The sequence below is a fragment of the Halyomorpha halys genome, unplaced genomic scaffold (assembly GCF_000696795.3).
Source record: "Halyomorpha halys isolate HHAL.00 unplaced genomic scaffold, Hhal_1.1 Scaffold197.1, whole genome shotgun sequence".
NCBI classification, from domain to species: domain Eukaryota; kingdom Metazoa; phylum Arthropoda; class Insecta; order Hemiptera; family Pentatomidae; genus Halyomorpha; species Halyomorpha halys.
In genome coordinates, this window is record NW_027114299.1 from 421,486 (window position 1) to 438,265 (window position 16,780).

The following is a 16,780-nucleotide window of genomic DNA, read 5'->3' on the forward strand; positions in this document are numbered from 1 at the left end:
AGAGAGAGAGAGAGAGAGAGAGAGAGAGAGAGAGAGAGAGAGATTCATTCATGCTCTCCAAATACATGGGGTTGCTACATTACACAGCATACTGATCAATCCGTGACTGGACAAATATAAGTTACATATTTTTACATGATATAATATAATAGATAGATAACATTTTTTTTTTCTTCCACCGTTTTCTTTTACTTTTCTTTTATGATTAATACCAGTCTACAAACTAACAACAAGTTTTTCGATTTATTCCTTTTTTTTTCTTTGATCAACAAATTCCTCTATATAACGAATATTAAAATATTTGAAATAATAACTAAAACAACAAATAAGATATGGGATGCATACATGCGAGAGAGAGAGAGAGAGAGAGGAAAATGTTAACATGCACTATAATATAGTTGACAAAAAAAAAGAATAAATTAACAATATTTAATATAAAACTAAACAATATAGAATAAATAAAATTATAAAAGATAGAAATTGCAATGAAAATGATAAATGATAAAATACTTGAAAAAATAATAACAAAATTTCTTTGATAGATAAAAATACAATAAAAGAAAAATTTAGTGGGAAAATGAATGAAACTTAAAAGATACTGGTTGTTAATAGATTTTCTTAAATAAAATTAACCTACAGAGGTTCAGATAAAAAGAAGAAAAAAACATTAAAAATTACAATGGAAGATTTAAGTGATGATTACAAGTGACCATTGGATTTAATTAATATTGATGGTAGTTAATTACTCTTGATATTATAATACGAGTTATAGAAACAGAAAGATATGTATGAAGAATAAGTGAGATACTTTCAGATGTGAAATATGTAGATTGACCGAAGATAGAAGTTATGTAGGTGAATTGATGACGATTATGGAGGTGAAATAATATAACATAGGTAGAACAGACTGAAGATATGTGAAAATAGGTTAAACACACACTAGGTAACATAGAACAGGCACTGTTATCTATAACCTAAAGAGGTTGCCACTGCAGTAGTTAGGAATCACCTCTCCTAATAATAACATACTTAAAGATTTTTATATTATTAAAATATATTTGTAGAAATTTAATGGTGAATGGTTTATGGCTGTAAGGGTGAAATGAATGGTAAATAAAAGAAAGTAAACAGAGAAAATAGAGTTTGAAATTTAATTAGTTTATATTTATCAAATTAAAGTAGTGGAGCAAAAGTTTCAGGCCACTGTTTCTTAAACAAAGTTTATCCACTTTATGAGGCTTGGTAAACCCAGGAGGTCCTCCAACTCAGAGGGTTGACTCACGGCTACAGTAACAGAACAAATAATTATCTGCTAAAGTCGGATTCAAACCCTTAGGGTTAGTAAGACAACGCCATAACTCTGAGCCATTCCCTTCACCATCATAACCATAGGGAAGCCATGACCCTATTAACCTTCTAAGCTAAGAAGTAGGGATTTGGCCACGCCCCCTAAAGGCAACTAAATGTAAAGTTAATGGAGATTTCGCACATTAATATAAGTATCTGTAAAACCGTTTATTTAATCGCAATTTAAGTGTTCTTTACAATAATTTGGTATATTTATAATGATTATTTATAATGAAAATCCATTCTTGAGAAATTCGAGCTTCTTTCTCTGTTCTGTCCAGACTCATTTCAGTTTGAATATTAAGGATCATAAAATATATTTACTGTTCTAAAACGTAAGGAGTGAATATAATATAAATGTTTTAGTTAATGTTTTCTAGAAACAACTGATGAAAAAAGTAATTTCTTTTAAGAAAAACATTAAAATATAAAGGAAGATTATTGATTGACCGTGTGTATAGATGAATGGAATATGGTCCGGGTGCGGTCAAAAAAACTCAAATAGTAGAATTATACTATTTTATTGAGCCAACGTTTCGCCCCACGTTGCAGGGCTTCGTCAGGGCTAAAAATTATACAAACACATAGTTACAAAAGGAAAAAAAAAAAAAGAGAAAAAATAAGTGGAAAATAACATAGTAAATGAAAAGGGTAATAGTAACAGATAGATAAGAAAAGAAATATTAAAGAAAATACAAATAAAGAGATGTAAAAAAAAAAAAAATCAAATGATGAGACAGAATGCATACCTGTATTGACGACAGTCAAAAACAAAAGTGACCGTTGGTATTGGGAGGAGTGGGGACGGCAGTTATGCCACAATAACGAAAATAATTTGTAAAGTAAACAAATATAATGGGATACAATGTGTGTAAGTAATTAAGAAACAAAATATACCAAATGAGCGGGAATACAGAAAAGTGTAAAATATAATAGAAAATTAATAATAAAGTAATTAATATAAGTACACTTAAGGCTCGTTAAGAAACGTTGGCTCAATAAAATAGTATAATTCTACTATTTGAGTTTTTTTGACCGCACCCGGACCATATTCCATTCATTAAAATATAAAGTTTGATGCAAACGAATGATAATATTTCTTATATAACGGAGTAAGTTGTTTATCAAAATAAAAGTACAAACAGTAAACATTATTTTTTAGAATGTTTAATGTTTACTACAAAAAAGTGACTGAGAATTAATAGTAATTCGAAAAACCAATATCAAAAACAAGATGTGATCGCTCTGAGTAACTCTTAACTTTTTTTTTTTTTTTAATCCCTCTGCATTGTCATTTATGTCATAAGGGATGCTACAGGAACCCTCAACTATCTAATATCGCGTACAGCATGCTACTTCTACTAAAGGCCTCCAGGTGTCACTCATCCTGTAAGCGCACCTTATTGTAGGATGTACAAATTTATATATACACATATATCTATATAATCATAAGCTTGCATATAATTTATTCAATAAATATATAACTGGTTTGCGAAAACAAGTTTTGACTTCACAAGCGCCTTGGAAATATACATCAGAATAACGTGACCAGCCTGCGACTGTAGGACATGTTGGAATATAAACTAATAATTGCAAATTTATTTATATGGAAACAGCTTTTATAAATAAAATAAATATAAACAAATCTTTTAGAATTATATATATTTATATTTTAAAAACATATCCGATGTTGATATTCGTATTTACGAATAAGATACAAATAGCCGAAATTCACTAGTTTTTATTTTATTTTCGGTTATTTTTTTATTTTACGCTATTAAAAAGTGTGGTTGAACTAAATTTAATTTATATCATAATGTAGGCCACTACAGAAGAAGGAAACATTGCAGGAACAGAATATATATTCATGCTAAAAACCATAAATGAAATTCAGAAAAGGGGTTATGAAAAATAAAAATAAAAAACTTATATGAGAGTATTGTCGGGTGTGCGATAAGCAAATATACACGAATAAACAAAACTTATTTACTTGTGCCGACGTTTCGACCTGAATTTCTGGCCTTCATCAGGGCTGAAAAACAAAGCGAGATAACAACCTTCATTAAGAGAAACATAAAAAAATAATTACAAATAATCTAGGAAATATTAGTTTGTTTATTGTTGCTATTATTATGATTATTATATTTTTCTCTGGGTTAAGGTTTATTTTTCAGCCCTGAAATTCAGTTCGAGCAGACTACGAATTGGACACACTCAACTAACCCAAGGATACTTACTGTCAGTTACATATAGAGCAGTATGTAGACAGTGTCTGTTAAACACATACTGACAGCAGGTATTTGATAGACAGCGAATTGCCAACTTTATTAAAATATAAGCCCTCATATTCCGTAAATATTGGATTCCTTTAAGAAAACAGATATGTTCGAAAATATAAAATTAATTTGCTTTATTCACATCTTTGTCACATCAATTAATATCACTTGACGTTATCTAGTAAAAATATATTTTTTATTTTATCTCTCAATTTTATTTTATTTTTGTTTGTTCCTTAATATTGATTATTGCTATCAAATCAGATTATATATTTTAGTATGGATATAATGATTTTAAGAATATTTCCGAGAGGTCAGTCAATACGCATAGGCAAACAACTATATATAAATTTTTAAAAAATTCAGTTCGAAACGTCAGCAGAAATAAATAGGTTTTGTCTATTTGGTTGTCTTTGCTCAATGCTCTCCCGACCATCTTCTTCTCATACCAATCTACTGTCAACTACTAACACCTTATTATTTAATTTATGTCGAGAAAAACTGCTAATATTTCATACACTTACTATTATTTGAAATGTGAAAAAAGAATTTATATAAATTTACAAATTTATTTATAATTAGGAAGAGTTATTCTGTTTGATGTTATAATAACTTTTTTTTTCCCATTTATTTATTTTATATGATATACTCTCATGTAATCTTTTTTTTTTTTTTAAATTAATTTTACCTCTTTAGAGGAAATCATTAGAGTTCATATGTAATGAGTATAAACTAAAAACAATAAACATGGTTGCGTAAATAAGGAAACATATAGGATTACGGCGGCATGAAGCAGGGGTCCCTGGGCCATCACTGGTTACGGTAACCTGAATCAGGTTAACTGGGACACTGGAACTGCAGTTACGTCATAGAACATCGTTCCGGTTCCGCAGGTTTTACAATTTCGTAATACTCGATATCGATTAGTTTTTATCGGACTCTGTGCGGGCTACTTCCTGTAAGACCTCTAAGGAAGTATTTGCGTTAGGTCCCCAGTTGATTAGTCCTAGTAATGGAACATTTGCTGAAAAATGGCGAACAGATACTGCAAACAAATTTTCTTCAAAATCGTTATATTCCACTATATTATTACCTTAGGGTTCATTAAGCATTATATTTTTTTTCTCTTAATGAATATATTATTTATGAACCAATTCACCTTATCTATTTATTTAGAATTTATTACATTGTTGACGTGAGATGTATTATCTCTGTGAATTTATAGTCTTTTATGACTGATATAGCCCTTGTGAGACCGCTTTGTGTTGGAATATCCTAATGATATTGGGGAAGATCATTTTAACCTCTTACTATAATATGAGCAAAAATAAACAAATAAAAATCTTTTTTAATGAGGTTTTGTTGCTTTTTGACCGTAGTTTAATGATTGATAATCGTGGAATTAGATGTTAGTAGATTGAAAACTGTGAAAGATGAAATATAATATCATGTAGGTAAGAAGATATGTATAATATAAGATATGCAAGTACTGTAAAAAACTGAAAAATAATTTTTTGTTTTTATAATATATTTATATTTTTAAGTATAGGTATATAAGTTAATACTCACACTGTAATTCAGATATAAGCCACTCACTATTTTTCATTGTCTGTCATATTGTTCAATTTGTAGATTCAATTTATTTAAAAGTTTTTTAGACACTACTTGCATATCCAATATTATAAATATCTTCTTACCTACATGATATTATATTTCATCTTTTACTGTTTTCAATCTACCACCATCTAATTCCACGATTATCAATCAATGAATTGAATCATAACAATTCAATATTTTGTATAATTCCAAATTTGTTTGTATGCTATTCCTTTTCAATTTTATGTTTCTCTAAATGTTGTTGTTATCTCTTTTGTTCTATAGCCCTGATGAAGATCTGAAACTGAGATCGAAATGTCGGCATAAAATAAATAAATATGGTTTTGTTTATTTATGTTGTTCTTTACTGATCGCACCTCCCGACAAACTTCTCCAATCGAAAATCTTTTTTAATTCGATACTGTTTATCAACTATTAAATTGTAATAATATACAAAGAAATTTAATAAGCAAAAAAAAGTTGTCCCTGTCTGGCCTCTTAAGTGGGATAAATCGTGGAACAAACTTCAATTAAATTTTTGAGCTATTTATCTCTTTCGTCTTTAAATGCTGTAACCACACAAGAGTTGCGAATACAACTTCCAAATATGCAAATATTCTGTATATCTTACAAAAATGTATGATAGTAAATGGAAGATGACAATTTAAAAAGCAATATTCTCCCTTGAACTAAGATGTTTATTGAATTAAATAACAAATTTATTTCAAATTGTTGATCCTGAAGATGTGGCAAGTGCTCCGAAACGTTGACAAGTGTATTGATAGCAAAAAGTTTTCATAACAATTCCTTATGCTTATAAAAATCGATTTCACAAAAATCTTGGTTAGTTTCTCATTTCATGTGTAACTTCATTTTTCATTTATTGTGTTATTCGCATCATTATAAATTTAAAAATAATTTTCTATTCAAATAATAACATTAAAACTCTCAATCTAAATTAATCGTTAATTCTTCAACGTTTCTCTAAATCTTTAATGATGTAGTTTTATTATGTAATAAAAGCCCTAATAAAGACATTCGATGTATCGAAAAAAAATCGATTATTACAACCCCACTCGTCAGTCACCTTGTGAACGTCCACGTGAGGAGAAAGGCAACCGTTGGAGAAGGTCGACCTGTACTGCTTTGTCTCCAGGATCTGTTATTGCAGAATACATTATCCCCGAGCTTAGCGAAATACATTATCGATACATTAATATCTTATCCTTGCTGCAGAATAACGGTTTAGTCGTTCCTGAACGAAAACTTTCAACGTGACTGAGATCTGTTCTATTGCGTGAAATACTCTCAGATCTGCTGACAGAAATTAATATAATCTTATAATTTATTATAAATAAATAATTTTTCGACAGAAATCAAAAATATAACAACAAATTTTTTCGAATAAATATATTGAAGAAGTGGAACAAAAGAGAAGATATATAGAAGGCAGTGTGTGTACTATCACTTTTGCCTTGACACTATTTCTATACTAGTTAACCTAAACTAACAGTAAGATTGTGTATTCTAATTGTATTTTATCGGAATAATTATTTTTGTTAATGACTCATACTTGGTTATAAAAAGATCTCAAGTAAAGGCGAAATATTAAAATTGGGAATGAATCAATCTAACCCTAAAATATATTTTTGAAATGAGGTGATAATAGTTGAGTTGACATGAGTATAAGATAGTCGGGGGATGTGATCAATAAAGATACATAAATAACTAAAACTTATTTATTTGTGCCGACGTTTCGACCTGAATTTCAGGCCTTCATCAGTGCTGAGAAAACAAAACGAGATAAACTTTATTCTTAGATAAATAATAATAACCAAACTTCGAAATATACATTAATATACCATAGATTAAGAAGGTTTTAGTTGATAATAGAAGAAGATAAAATATAATATTTTAGAGATAATAATCGTACATATAGTAAAATCAGGCAGTGCTTGTGTAAAAAAATATTTAAAAATTTATTTTAACAAGAGTAAAATAAACAGAAATTATTGAGTCTAAAGTTTTATTTCAAATGTTTACGACGATCAGAACCTAGGTTTTTTAATTTCTGAAATTTACAATGAGGTGTAGATAGTTGACCGTAGATTAATGATTAGAGAAATTTGTCGGGGGTGTCAGCAAAGAACAACATAAATTTTAAAAAACCATATTTATTGTTACAAACCATGTGGCATAAAATAAATATGGTTTTGTTCATTTATGTTGTTCTTTGCTGACCGCACCCCCAAACTTCTCCAATAATTATGAAATTTACATTTGTATATAATAATACAGTAAATAAATTTGATCTCATTATAATGGAGTGATACAGGTGTGTAGAAAAACTCCAATGGGTAGCACTCTGATGACGTTTTTACATTAGCACGTCTCTTTGTCATCTTCTTTTCAGGCGCCTCGGAGGATTGTCAGGAATGGAAGAGGAAGCAAGAACTAGTGGGTTTGGAATGTTAGGGAGTTTATAATGGAATGAATGATATCTGGTTCGGGATAGATCGGTTTCATAGGGAACATTAAGGTCTTTGTGTATGATTTTATTTCTGACAAAGTAAGGATCATTGAGGATTTTGGATTGTAAGGATTGGATACGAGAGGAATTCGAAGATTGATTTTATTACAGTCAAGTTGAGTAGTCTTTTGTAATGAACTGAAAGTTTAGACCGTTCGTCTTGTAACTGCTGTAATAGTCGATATTGAGGTGCACTTTCCTGTATTTTCATTCTTGTGTGTGGATTCCAGACTAGTGGTTTGTCTAGATGTAGTCCAAGGTAGTGGATCTGTTGACAGGATATTTGTATTAAAACAGCAAAATATACTGAGTAAATGTAATGTGATTATCGATTTAATGACATAATACAGTCCTGTTGAAAAACAATAGGGAGTTTGTTTAAAATGTGTGTAAAATGTTTTAACTGTGTTTAAAATCGATTTTTTTTTTTAGAGGATCGAAAATTATAAATCGATTTTCTTACTTTATTGACCGTCCAAATATGTTAGAAACTCAAAAGGTTAACAACGACGATCTGGATGTGTAAAGTTAAAAGAATGGACTTATCAATATAAAAAAAATAAATAAATCATCAAATTTACGTGAAATGAAATTCGTAGTAACTTTGACCAATTCTCCGATTTTGAATTATATAGTTTAAAGTTTCGTCTGAGCGTGTCGTGCCACAAACGTAGTTCTCCTGTGACTGAGTAGTATAGTATGATCTTGGGTCTCTTCGAATCCGGCCTGAGGTTGGTCAACTTGTATTTCGGGGTGATCCCTCAAAATAAATTTTGAACTTTCCACTCTAGCTAGTATAGGTTATAATATATAGAACACTTTTTCCCCTGAAGTTAAAGAACTTAAAGACATCGAACGTCAAAAATAAAACAATAACAGGTTACAGTACTGGAGTTTAATAGTACAACTTTATCTGCCGATGCATCAACTTCCAAATATTGTTTTTTTTTTTTACTTATTGAGGTTTAATTATAACAGTCCTTCGTGATTCTTCATCCATGTTTTCTCGTATGAACAAGCCTAGGACCTGTCGCTCCGAGATCGGCTATTGCCCGGTACCCCCTCCGACCTGTACCGACCGTTCGGGCTAGGTTTCGACAGATGCAGGACAGAACCCTAACGCAGATGCTATTAGGTGACCACAATCGTGACCCGTGAGCTCCGCCCAAGATCGTGAGCTGTCGCAACCTGAGTTGCCGCAACCTAAAGGTTCAACTCCCTTCACCGATCCTTAGCTCCAGTTGCATATACTTAACCGATGCAACTCTTTGCAATAGTGCACTCGCTATAACGTACTGTCATCTCATGGGCACCGTAGGATGTGTCTAGGCACCGATAGAGTCCATTATTTGGAGATAAGATAGTAATATGGAATATGGAAGTGAACGTAGCTCTATTATTGGGCTTAAATATAAATTTGTATTCTCCTTCACTACCTAACAATCCTCCTAGGCGTCTGAAAAGAAGATGGCCTCGAGATCTTCTCCTTTAGAAATATTTTTGGAGTCCTATCAACGGGTAGATTCTCCACATGTTTGTATCATGTCATAATATCCTTTACAGAAAATTTACTTGACCTGTATATATGTATACAGTTGTAAATAAAAATAAATAAATTATTTAAAAAAATATATATGTATAAATTTATATTCACAGATGTATTTGGAGGCGCATTTCCTAAATATCTGTGTAGGTATAGATTATTTTTACATACAAGTAAGATAGTAAACAAGTCCAGAAAAAAATATTCATAGGCAACATTTGCAGTTAATGACAGGATGCAGCATGCCATATCCAGCGAGCTAACTGCATTTCCATTATTGTCCTAGCTGTGTTATCCCCTTCCTCTTGCACAATCCCCGCGAAGTTGAAGGTCTCCAGGAAGTGTCGTGGTCGGCTCCATATCGGTACAACTGCTCTAATAATAGACTGCTTTATTATTTGTTCCATTATTCATATCGGAATATATCCAACATCACTTGTAAATTATTTTAAAATATCCAATCTTAAATAAAAGTTAATTATTGAATCCCAACGAGTGGGGAAATTAATTAACACACGTAGAGCATAAATATTCATCTTCCAGCAGTGCAGTGCAAACTGAAAACAAACGTGTGGAAGTTGCACAAGCGGTCTTTAATTTGTGCCTAAAAACCGACACCCAAATCTAAAAATTCAGACCAACTTGTACTACCTAACCCAAATAGCCTAGCCGCACTCTTGGTCATGCACTAATTTCCTATTGTTTGGCAAACCTGTAGATGCACCTTTAGAATTAAGAATACTAAGCTAATGGATTATACTCTTAATCGATATATTCATGTAAAAACTTGATCGATTATTATTACATTAAGAGTTGATCCAGTTAAAAATTTAACTGCTGTTAATCCAATTTACAATCGTATATAAAATACAACAAGTAAATTTGAAGTATAAATTGAAGTAAAATATAAGGTCATCTTCTTTTCAGACGTCTCGGCGGATTGCCAGGAATGGAAGAAGAAGCAAGGTTAGAAACTAGAGGGTTTGGGTGGTTAGGTAGTTTATTATGGATGGAATAATATCGGGTTCGGGCTAGATCGGTTACATTAGGAACATTTAGGTCTTTATGGATGGTTTTATTAGTAACAAAATAAGGAGCATTGAGGATTTTACGAAGGATTTGGATATGAGAAGAATTCGAAAATTTAGTAGAGCCCCAAAGCTGTCCAGATAGCCCTTATTACTGTCATGTAGATCAGTCTTTTGTAATGAATTGTAAGTTTAGACCGTTTGTCTAGTAAGTGCTGTAATAATCGAAATCGACGTGCAGTTTCCTGTCTTTTCAGTCTTGTGGGGGGGATTCCAAATTAGTCGTTTTTCAAGGTGTATATTAATATCAAATGTGATTATGTACATACAAGAAATTAATGATTAAACTCTATATATCATACTCTTCCTAATATAGATAAAATTTTGTTTTTGTCTAAATTGATTTTTATATTTTTTATTTTTCTGTTTCAGGTAAATGAAATACAAGGCACAGTTGGTATCCAGTTGGTAATATGAATCTTTAATAAATTATTTCTGGGCGCATGATTTTTTTTTAGGTAGGTAAAATTTAAATAATTTTCTTGTCTTTATTATTCAATTCTGATTAGTAAGCCCACAGTATTGTTCACTAAGTTTTATTTGGAGATATGCAAATAGCCGTAAAGTAAAATTACTATTATTAAAAAATAATAATAATCGAGGTTTTTTTCAATTAGCTACATATTGCATTCTTACTGAATAAGGCGGAAATAATTTATTATTATTCATCCTCTTTGTTTAGATTTACCTCCCTTTTCTTCCTCGCGTGAACGTAGTAAATCGATATGCCTGTAGATAATCGATATTTAGCGTAGATGATTAGTGATGAAGATGGCATATTTGACCCAGTGACATTCAATTGTATTCTCATCTCTCTGAGGCTTACATTATCTATAATCGATGTGCATATAATCGTGTGATGTAATTTCTATTATTCCAAAGTTGGAATATTGATCGACTTGAAAATCGGCATGATGTATCTCGTTGGCCTTGTATAAAGGAGCAAATGGCGTCATTAAATTTGACCATTTAAAAAAGTCAAGTTCGGTCCTTGTAGGGTATTCTTTATTCATTCAATGTCGCCATCTTATAATAAGCATTATATTCTTACATCCCTTTAATTTTTTTGCAATATTGACCCGATTGGTTTTTGTTACTACGAAAATAAAGAACGATGCTTGGGCTACTTTATTGCCTCGATGGCTCGGACGATTGGAACCTCCTTGGAGTTCTGGTTGAGAAATAGCGAAGCCTGGCCGGCGTGCAATGGGATGTGGCAATGAGAGCAAAAGGTCAGTCCCGAACCAGCTACAATTACAAGAAATAATGCACGCTAGCGTATTCCATCACAATCGGTACTGTCATATGAGTGAAAAGAGTGAGGGCCAATCACCAACTGCCTTCTAACATATTTCATGGTTTGTAGTGGTTAAAGCGGGAGTGGGTTCGAATCCGCATGTGGTAGATGATTATATTATGTTTTAAATAAGCCATGAGTCAGCCCTGTGGGTTCAGGAACACTCCAGGGTCTACCCAGCTTCATAAAGCGGATACCCTTAGTTTTATATATATATTTTATTTTATACCAGATCGACCTGGTTTGCTTTACATGGTTGATATAACCATTATATTATATATTTTTTTAACAGTTGATTATGGGGAGTATAGTCTCGTACAAAAGAATCCCCTAACTATATACTATGTTATTATTAAAAGAATAAAAAGTAAATAAATAGATAAGAATAATGCTTCTTAATAAAAGAGGAAAGTAAAATTAATATCAAAAAATATTGGTACACTTAAATAAAACAAACAATTGCCCTCTAATAGTAAAAAGAAACAAGTTAATTTTAAAAAGGGATGAGAGAACAAAATAATGAATAAATAAAATGAGTAATAATAAAAAGTAAAATAGAGGTAGTGTGACTATGAATTAATTTTATATTTATTAAAATTTATAAAAGAAAGTCCTGCAGCAGTCTGGGCTTCAGTCTTCGGGTTGAGGTTGGGTTTCCCAGGTTGTAGGTCGCTCTCCTTAAACTGTTGGCAACTGGGAGTGGAACTTCATAAACCGTTTTTTGATGTAATCCTATATCGACTCCATATGTAATTCGCCATGGCTATGATGAAGCAAGGAGCATTAACTGCGATTCTTAGGACTTTATTTTGAAAAGATTGTAGTTTTTTCTTTTTCGTGAAGGTTCCTTCCGCTCCCCAGACTTCACAGCCGTACATCAGCAGTGGCCTGAGAAATGTTTTAAATATAAGAACAGTTCTTTCTGGTTTTAGTTTGGAATTTCTGTTTAGGATAGGATATAGCATTGCTAACCTTGCATAAGTTTGAGTTAGTTTGATGTTGATATGGTGATTCCAGGTAAGGCGGCGATCTGGGTGAATTCCCAGGTATCTTACTGTTTCACTGGCAGGATTCCATTTCACATTTTTACCTTTGAGGATTAGATTCGGTAGTTCCGGTGGGCGTCGAAGAGTAAAAACTTTTGAGTTACATTTTTCAATACCCTGAGTTGAGCAAAAATTTAATGGTCGAGCGTGATTCTAACCAAATCACCTCCTTACAAGTTTTTTTTTTTTTTTTTTTTAGTTCGAATGTGAGTTGACAATAATTTGGAAATAATTCAAGACTTCCTGGAATAGTTCAATTATCTTATTGCAACTTGTTCTATAAACTGTCCTCAACACCCTCAAATAGTTACCATCAACTCGCATGAGATATCGACCTTTATACTGACCGGTTCGTTCACGAAAGCGGACTACTTCTAAGATTTATTCCAATTAACCGACGAGCGAACTCGCCCCATTCCTCTCGGACAAAGACGTCAAGAAGTAGAGGATGGAGACAGAGCAAGTCATGGAGACGGTTAGCGGATCCTCTTGATCGCCGTGAGTGGGCGGCCGACCTACCCGAGGGTAACCGGGTCATTCATTGTGTGTCTACGTGCCGTCTCGATCTAGGCCTATGCAAAGGAGTCGAGGTCGCTTCCCCTATTTGGGTCACTAATCTCTTTATTAATTAGTACCGTGAAGATGTTTCTCAACTTCGAGGCTCTTAAAGCTCGGTCATTAGCTGGGATTTGCATAATTGCACCTGCATAAACAATTAACTGGTATTAGGTAAACATTATTAGACAGGTAGTACCGTTCGTATCGATATTTGGTTAGTAACCTTCATTAAAGATTACAAGGTTCGAAATTATACATAGTGCAGTTCAACCTCTTTATGCAGATTATATATTTTTTCTTGAAAAAAAAACCGATGAATATTATATCTACCTTAATTTTCTCAACTTGCTCACTAATTTCCCTAACTACTTCCTTAGTCAGTTGAGGACATCTATGAATGTCGAATATATTTTAAACATCTATTTATTTAATTTTACAACTGTATTTACATAAAAATACATCTAATAAATGTGATGTAGAATATAATGGTATTAAACAGGGTTTTTGAGAAACTACCCATTAGTAGCACTCAAATAACAATCTACATTATAAGGTCTCGAGCGCAGATTCCTTTCAGGATGATTTTCAGGAATGGAAGTAAGGTTCGCAGTGTGTTTGGGTAGTTAGGGAGTTTATAATTGTAAGATAGATATATGGTTCGGGCTAGATCGGTTACATATGGATCACTAAGGTCTAGGAGGATTCTTAGGTAATGAAGGAGAAACTAGGTCAGAAGTTTGTCATGGAAGGATTGGTAATGGTTCTGGCCAAATCGGCAACATATATAGGGGAATTCGAAGATTTAGAGGAGCCATTGACGTGCAGTTCCTTGTCTTTTTAGTATTACATAATAATACTCTCAATAAATTTGATCTCAGTTATAATGGAGTGATACAGGCGTATAGAAAAACTACCCATTGGTAGCACTCTGATGACGTTTATACATTAGCAGGTCTCTTTGTGATCTTCTTTTCAGGCGCCTCGGAGGATTGTCAGGAATGGAAGAGGAAGCAAGGTTAGAAACTAGAGGGTTTGGGTGGTTAGGTAGTTTATTATGGATGGAATGATATCGGCTTCGGGCTAGATCGGTTACATAAGGAACATTTAGGTCTTTATGGATGGTTTTATTAGTAACAAAATAAGGAGCATTGAGGATTTTACGAAGGATTTGGATATGAGAAGAATTCGAAGATTTAGTAGAGCCCCAAAGCTGTCCAGATTGTCCTTATTACTGTCATGTAGATCAGTCTTTTGTAATGAATTGAAAGTTTAGACCGTTTGTCTAGTAAGTGCTTTAATAGTCGGAATTTACGTGCAGTTTTCTGTCTTTTCAGTCTTGTGGGGGGATTCAGATGTATATTAATATTAAATGTGATTATGGAAGAGGAAGCAAGAACTAGTGGGTTTGGAATGTTAGGGAGTTTATAATGGAAGGAATGATATCTGGTTCGGGATAGATTGGTTACATAGGGAACATTAAGGTCTTTGTGTATGAGTTTATTTGTGACAAAGTAAGGAGCATTGAGGATTTTGGATTGTAAGGATACAAGAGGAATTCGAAGATTGGCTTTATAACAGTCATGTAGATCAGTATTTTGTAATGAATTGAAAGTTTAGACCGTTCGTCTTGTAAGTGCTGTAATAGTCGATATTGAGGTGCACTTTCCTGTCTTTTCATTCTTGTGTGTGGATTCCAGACTAGTGGTTTGTCTAAATGGTCTAGTGGATCTGTTGACAGGACATTTGTATTAAAACAGCAAAATATACAAGGTTAGGAAGGAATGATATCTGGTTCGGGCTGGTTAGATAGGGAACATTAATGTCTTTGTGTATGATTTTATTTGTGACAATGTAAGGAACATTGAGGATTTTACGAAGGATTTGGATACGAGGGGAGTTTTAGTGGAGTCCCAAAGCTCAACTCATGTTCATATTGGCTTTAATACGGTCTTGTAAATCAGTTTTGTGTTATGGATTGGAAGTTTAGACCGTATTTCTTGTGCTGTGGTAGTAGAAATCGAAGTGTTCTTTTCTGTCTTTTAAGTCTTGTGTGAGGATTCCAGGTTAGTCGTTTGTCCAGATGTAGTCCGAGGTAGGGGATCTGTTCTATAGGATATTTGTATTAAACTGCTAAATACACTTGGAAGTTTTTTCTCCAATAATATTTCTGAAGTGGAGGTTTCGAGGCCTTCTTCTTTTGAGACGCTTCGGAGGTTTATTAGGAAAGGTGAAACAAGGTCTTAGTTTTAGTTTTGACTTATTGAATGTCTGGAAATATGGATTTTATCAGTTACTGTTTAAAATCGATTTTTTTTTTGTTTAAAGGATCGAAAATTATTAATCGATAAATTGGCATAAGTATGAGCGACATTATTAAAAGATACTGTAGGACAGTCGATAAGCTTAAAACGAAGGGTAAATATAATTTAATGTGATTGGAGAGTTTGGGATGCAATTAAAGGGTTGTTATTATTAACTGTAAACTCACATGTGTCATTGGCATACGTGGTGAGGATAGTGTTAAGATTGGTTGGGATTCTATTCACATAGGCTGTCATATAGATGTTTTACTAGTAGTTCGTGTATATTTAATTTCAATAAATGGTTTCTAAATTTTATTGCTCTTATTTTATATAACTATACCGTCAGAAAGCTTATGGAAAATTTTGGTAACCCACAAACATTTTATCCTGACCCGGTGTGAATGCGATCGTAGACAAAACTAACAGCAGAGAATAAACCACTCCCGTTAAGCTCAATTCCCTCGCCCCGATTCCCACGAGAGTTATCTTTTTATTTCATATTAACTTGTATATTATTTATAATTATTTTAATTCTATTATTTAAAGAATGATGATAATAACAAAAAAAAAAAAGGAACCGTACTAAGTTTATAGTTTTGTTTACAAAATAATAAGATTGGTAAGTATTTTTCAGATAAGATCTCGGAATCGGCTCCTTGCTTAAACAAATGTAATAAGATTTTTTTTTCGAATAACATTTTTAGAGAGTACAATAAATCAACTTTGATCGTGTTTACTTCGAACCCACACCTCCTTCACTTGAGTGTTATGTCAATTATTATCTCTGTGTCTATGCCGATGAGGTTTGGATTTGTAATTTCTTAATAGAGCAAAGAGCTGCTTTGTTAGTCTATCCTTGTACATTTTATGAATACGTCCACAAAACTGTAGTCTTCGTTTCGTCATAACATCTGTCACTTATTCAATTTTTAAATATAGTTCTTCATTGGGTCTCATTTTTTTAATCATTTATTTATTGCTATTTATGTATAAATAGAATACTTTATATGAGGAGGAGTTGGTTGGGGGAGCGGTCTGTGTAGAACAGAAATAAGCAAACTTTATTTTGTTGATTTTATTGTTTAGGCCAAAATTTCAATTCATCAGCATACTAATGCAAGATAACAAACAAGAGCTTATGACAGGATTCTTATCGTTAATTTTACCAGGTCATTCAAAAAGTCCTGTCGTTTTTT

At 32.4% G+C, this 16,780-nt stretch overlaps 1 protein-coding gene across 1 annotated transcript in view; it reads left to right on the plus strand.

Annotated features, from left to right (window-relative positions):
- LOC106679362 (death-associated protein kinase 3) overlaps positions 1–16,780 on the plus strand; it is a 265,743-nt gene that overhangs the window by 212,626 nt on the left and 36,337 nt on the right. The window lies entirely within an intron of this gene.